Source organism: Bufo bufo, chromosome 3 (genome assembly GCF_905171765.1).
Source record: "Bufo bufo chromosome 3, aBufBuf1.1, whole genome shotgun sequence".
NCBI lineage: Eukaryota > Metazoa > Chordata > Amphibia > Anura > Bufonidae > Bufo > Bufo bufo.
Genome location: NC_053391.1, coordinates 53329190 through 53335306, shown reverse-complemented (window position 1 = coordinate 53335306; position 6117 = coordinate 53329190).

The following is a 6117-nucleotide window of genomic DNA, read 5'->3' as shown; positions in this document are numbered from 1 at the left end:
AAAATTCATAATTTTTGGACTGTTTAATTTTTTTATTAAAAAATCTGACTGTACAGTTTGTTAATAAGCAGGATGTTTGTTACCACCGGCTACCATCCATTTACCATGGACATATACGTCACTGTCACTTTAAGATTACTAAAGGCATCTTGACATTAAAAGTTGGAAAGAGGTTGGATACAGTCCTAATGTTGGCAATGTGGGCATTCAACCACTGTGTTAACCAATAGATTTGACTGAGGGCTAATCCTAAGGGTGTTATCCTGGCAGTCCCCTAGTATTCTGACTTTAGCCCTTATACATGGATGTGGACTTCACTGCAGGGAGCCACCAGGTGGCTACCTCATGGAGTAGTCTCTGTGTGGGTTATAGCTGACCCATGGGGGTCAGATACCCGGGAGTGTGGCACCAAGGGGTAAGGAAAAATTGTAGTCAGGGACAGGCTGGGCTGGCAGAGTACATGCATTAGAGAATCACTCCAGGGTCAGGGCAGGCAGCTTAGGATCAGAACTGAGGTCAGGCTAGAATCAGGTAAGGCAGCGGAATATCAGAGTACAGTAAACGGGTAGAGCTCGGTATACCGGCAGACAAGAGGATACAGCACACCTTTACAGAAATTACAGAGTAGAATGTCATGCACTTTCATTGTGGGTCGAATTTATTAGTCTGAATCAAATCTGCCAGACAATTTGAGCAAATCAAACAGAAAAGAGTAAATTTGGTAAATTTGCTCATCTCTATTGTTCATCAGTCTCATCCTGCTCCAGGATGCATTTGAGGGAAAACAATACACACTGATGAACAGCTTCGCGGAGAATGAAGTGGCCTTTAAGATGTTCCATGAAGCTAAAGCCAAGAAGTTCTTTATCATCATGTAAACCGTTGTAAACAAGAAGCAGGATTCGTATTGGTCTGAAGATAAGGAGCCCCAGTAATTGAGACTTAGCTGAAAAACTTAATGAGACTGAGAAGACAGGATAATAGAAAGACGGAAAAGATCTTTAAAAGTGATTCATCTGTATTCACTGAAAGGGAACATTAGTCATTTTTTCATGTTTCATCTGATTCTAGGTGACATCTGTAAATGTCATCATGGCCTTTTGACTGTCCGATCAATACATGAAAAACCACAAGATAGAAGAACTTTACAAATAAGATGTCATTTATACATCGTTGTAAATTTTTCGGCCGCTTTACACTGTGAAATGTTGTTGTTTTTTATTACGATTGACAGAATTTTTTTTAGCCAAACAAAAGTTGTTGTTATTTGCGCTCACTGATCCATCGTTTCAGCACTGCTCGGGTCCCTGCCGCTACTCTAGACTTCATGTCTTCGCTTGATACACAAGAAGTGCTATGAAAAGCCCACACTGGCCTCAGCAGTAACGCACCTCAGTGATGGTCTGACTGGGCCTTTCCATTGTGTCAAACCAGGACAAGAAGTGGAGAGTAGGTGGCCCCGAAACAGAACTGGAACGACAGCCTTGGTGGACTTGGTGGGTCCACTGTCACCAAGTTAAAATCATTTTATTTGTCCTATTTCTCTTCCGTTTACCAATAGTCTAGATCTTATTCAATTTTAATAATGTTGAGTCTAGTTTGGCTCAACTTCTTTGCATCGGCAATTTTGTTTATACTGACTCCAAGCATTCCCATTTGATGGTTCATGGAAAATCCCAAAAATTCTGAATTCCTTGCAAGAAATATTCATTTAGCTGCTGCTTTATTTTTGACCCCCTGTATTAAATCTCAGTACACAAAGCTGAGGATGTAATATCAGCTTCATTTTCTATATTATTAGTTATCTTTTCTACGGTTTAGACCAATAACTATGATGTTTGGGGCTCCTCCAGAACATATGGCTCCAATCAGCTCCATCCTCTCCACATTTACTGCATGTGTCCTCAATCTAAAAACCAATTTTATATAGAAAGACTGGAGCTCTGTGTAACCTGCGAATGATAAAGTATTGTGTAACCCTATGAGATAAACGTAATAAAATCTCAAGAGTCGAAGCCAAGATCTTGTTTTGCTTCACCTCACTTAAAACTTATCTTCTAATATTTTAAACTCAAAAGAAATAAAAAGAAATCATATTCATCACATATAGTTTACTGATAAACAAATGATAACAAAGCCTTTTGTCTATTTTAAAGGGGTTCGCCAGGCTATGATATTAATGGCCTATCATCCAGATAGGTCTTCAACAACATATCGACAAGAGCACCCCCACCAATCAGCTATTTCGGTCTGCTGTGGCTCCAGTAGCTATACTGGAGGCAGACAGCGCCATACACTGTGTAGAAACCATCCCGGGGTACTGCACCTAAGCTCCAATTCAAGCAAATGGGGCATGAACTTCAGTATGCTGTCGCCAGATAGTACACGCCTTCTGTTTTCATACGTACAATGTTAGTTTCTGACTGGTTGGTGGGGGTGCGGGGTGTTGGACCTCCACCGTTCTGATACTGAGGATAGGGGATCAATATCTGGAGAACCCGTTTAACCCCTTAGCGCAGAACGCCGTGCATGTACGGCGGGGAAAACTGTGCCAGAACGCAGAACGCCGTACATGCACGGCGTTCATTTAAAAGCTCCCCTGCCGAGATCGCGCACCTGATGTGCATATTACCGTGCTGTATCGGGGACCAAACATCTCCCCCTTGACTGCCAGGGACCGATCAGCAGTGGTCCCGGCAGCAGATCACCGCCGCAGATCCCGTTCGTTCAAAAGAGCGATCTCACGCGTGTGCGCATGCGCGCACACATCTCCTCCTCTTCTGGCACCCGGCTGTCGCTGAAATGAGAGGATCGGAGACGAGAAATAGCTGTCTGAACATAATTCATTGTGATTGGTCCACAGTCAGGACCAATCACAATGAGTTATGTACAGGACGCTATCTCTCACCTTCGATCCTGTCATTTCAGTCAGAGAAGTTGGAGGCAGTGCAGTTAGTCCTGTGATAAAACACACACACACACACCAAAAGTGCCCCTCATCTGTCCCCTGTGATCCTCATCACCCCTCATTTGTCTCCTGTGCCCTTCATCACCCCACTTATTAGTCCCCTGTGACCCTGTGCCTGTGTGCTGTCTGCCAATAGTGACAGTACATCAGCACCCCAGTCCCTGTCATCCATACCTGTTTTTGGCAAATCATTAGGGTTAGTTAGGGAGTTATTAGGGTTAGAGCTCTTGTTTTAGGGTAAGTTAGACGTTTATTGAAATAAAAAAAAAATAATAATAATAAAAAAAATAATAAAAAAATAATAAAAAAATATTGGGGACTTCCGTACTTGTCCCCGATTATAAATACTCTGTTTCAAACCCCCCCATACCTCCGAACCTCTATCTTCTACCAGTGATATAAAGCTCCACAATTTTATTTTTCCATTTTTTTCTGTATATATATATATATATATATATATATATATATATAAATATATAAATTTTACAAAATGTCTCAACGGGTGTACAGCGCCGAGGAGGCTTATGAAATACTTGCCTCAGAGTCTGACGCTGACAGTGGAGAAGAAGAATCTTTTCTTGTGTATAGCTCTTCATCTGATTCCTCAGTTGACGAACCCTCTCACAGACGCAGTAGAGTTAGCAGCGCATCAGCTTCTACAAATGACCCCAGCTGGACTTCTGCTACTAACTTTGTACCTCAGTTGCCGGACTTTACGGCCACTACAGGCATTCATGTGAACACTGCAGGTTTCACGGAAGCTGATTTTTTCCACCTTTTTTTTTCTGATGAATTGATAGACATGATAGTGGAGCAAACGAATATTTATGCCAATCAATTTTTAGCCGCCCACCCCAACTCATACTATGCAAGACCCCTTCAGTGGACTCCCACGACCCCTTTGGAGATGAAAAAATTTTGGGGTCTAATACTTAATATGGGGATAATTAAAAAACCATCACTACGGTCATATTGGAGTAATGACCTTCTACATCACACACCACTATACCGCACCATTATGTCCAGGACCCGATTCGAAAGTCTCCTGAAATTTCTACATTATAACAATAATGCAGATTGTCCACCCCCTAATGATCCTGGATACGATCGTTTATACAAAATTCGGCCCATTATAGATCATTATAATGTCAAGTTTGCCCAGGTCTACACCCCCCAAAAGCATCTGTCCATTGATGAATCCCTTGTGCACTTCAAGGGCAGACTGCATTTTCGCCAATACCTGCCCAACAAACGGGCCAGATATGGCATCAAACTCTACAAACTATGTGAAAGCCAAAGTGGCTATACACATAAATTTAGAGTTTACGAGGGAAAAGATTCAAAAATTGAACCCCCAGAGTGCCCACCTCTCCTTGGAATAGCAGGAAAAATAGTATGGGACTTAATTCACCCCCTGCTAGGTCAAGGGTACAACTTGTACCTTGACAACTTCTACACAAGTGTCCCACTACTGAAAAGCCTGTTTTTCAGAGACACTGTTGCATGCGGTACTATCAGACGAAACCAAAAACATCTGCCTAAAAATTTTATAGATCAAAGGATAAGAGTGAGGGAAAGCAGGGCAGTTTGCAATGATAACATGATGCTTGTTAAGTACAAAGACAAGCGTGACGTCTTTGTACTTACTACCATACATGCCGACAGATCAACCCCTGTTCCAGTACGTGGATCCACAGAATCAGTCCCCAAACCTGTGTGCATCCAGGACTATAATAAGTTTATGGGAGGGGTGGATCTGTCAGACCAGGTACTGCAACCATACAGTGCCCTCCGCAAAACTCGGGCATGGTATAAAAAATTGGCATTGCACCTGACGCAAATTGCCCTCTATAATGCTTTTGTAATTTACAGAAGTGCAGGAAGCAGAGGAAAATTCCTGCACTTTCAAGAAAAAGTAATAAAGAACTTTTTATTTGGGGAACAGGAAGGGGAAGGGAGCAGGGCCACAGGAAGTGAGAGCAGAATAATACGAGGACAGCATTTCCCTGGGGTAGTTCCCCCCACAGAGACACGGAGAAGGCCACAAAAAAGGTGTCGGGTATGCTCCAGAAATGGAATCAGGAAAGACACAAGTCATCATTGTGAGACGTGCCCCTCAAAGCCAGGTCTTTGCATAAAAGATTGCTTTAGAATCTACCACACCTCTGTTGACTTTTAACTAAACCCCCTTTGATCATTTTATAAAACACCCCCTTGAAACTGTATGCTGGTAAAAATTCTAATTTCCCGTTTCTCCACATTTCAATTGGCATTCTAATAAAACCCATAACAAAGCTAAAAATTCTCATTACACCCCTAGATGAATACCTTGACGGGTGTTGTTTTATTCTACCATACAGCAGTTTACGGCCACGTATGGGGTGTTTCTGTAAACGGCAGAGTCAGGGCAATAAAGATACAGTCTTGTTTGGCTGTTAACCCTTGCTTTGTTAGTGGAAAAAATGGGTTAAAATTGAAAATTAGGCAAAAAAAAGAAATTCTCAAATTTCATCTCCATTTGCCAATAACTCTTGTGCAACACCTAAAGGGTTAAAGACGTATGTAAAATCAGTTTTGAATACCTTGAGGGGTGTAGTTTCTTAGATGGGGTCACTTTTATGGAGTTTCTACTCCAGGGGTGCATCAGGGGGGCTTCAAATGGGACATGGTGTCAAAAAAACAGTCCAGCAAAATTAGCCCTCCAAAAACCAAACGGCGCACCTTTCACTCTACGCCCTGCCGTGTGCCCGTACAGTAGTTTACGGCCACATATGTGGTGTTTCTGTGAACAGCAGAGTCAGGGCAATAAAGATACAGTCTTGTTTGGCTGTTAACCCTTGCTTTGTTAGTGGAAAAAATGGGTTAAAATTGAAAATTAGGCAAAAAAAAGAAATTATCAAATTTCATCTCCATTTGCCAATAACTCTTGTGCAACACCTAAAGGGTTAAAGACGTATGTAAAATCAGTTTTGAATACCTTGAGGGGTGTAGTTTCTTAGATGGGGTCACTTTTATGGAGTTTCTACTCCAGGGGTGCATCAGGGGGGCTTCAAATGGGACATGGTGTCAAAAAAACAGTCCAGCAAAATTAGCCCTCCAAAAACCAAACGGCGCACCTTTCACTCTACGCCCTGCCGTGTGCCCGTACA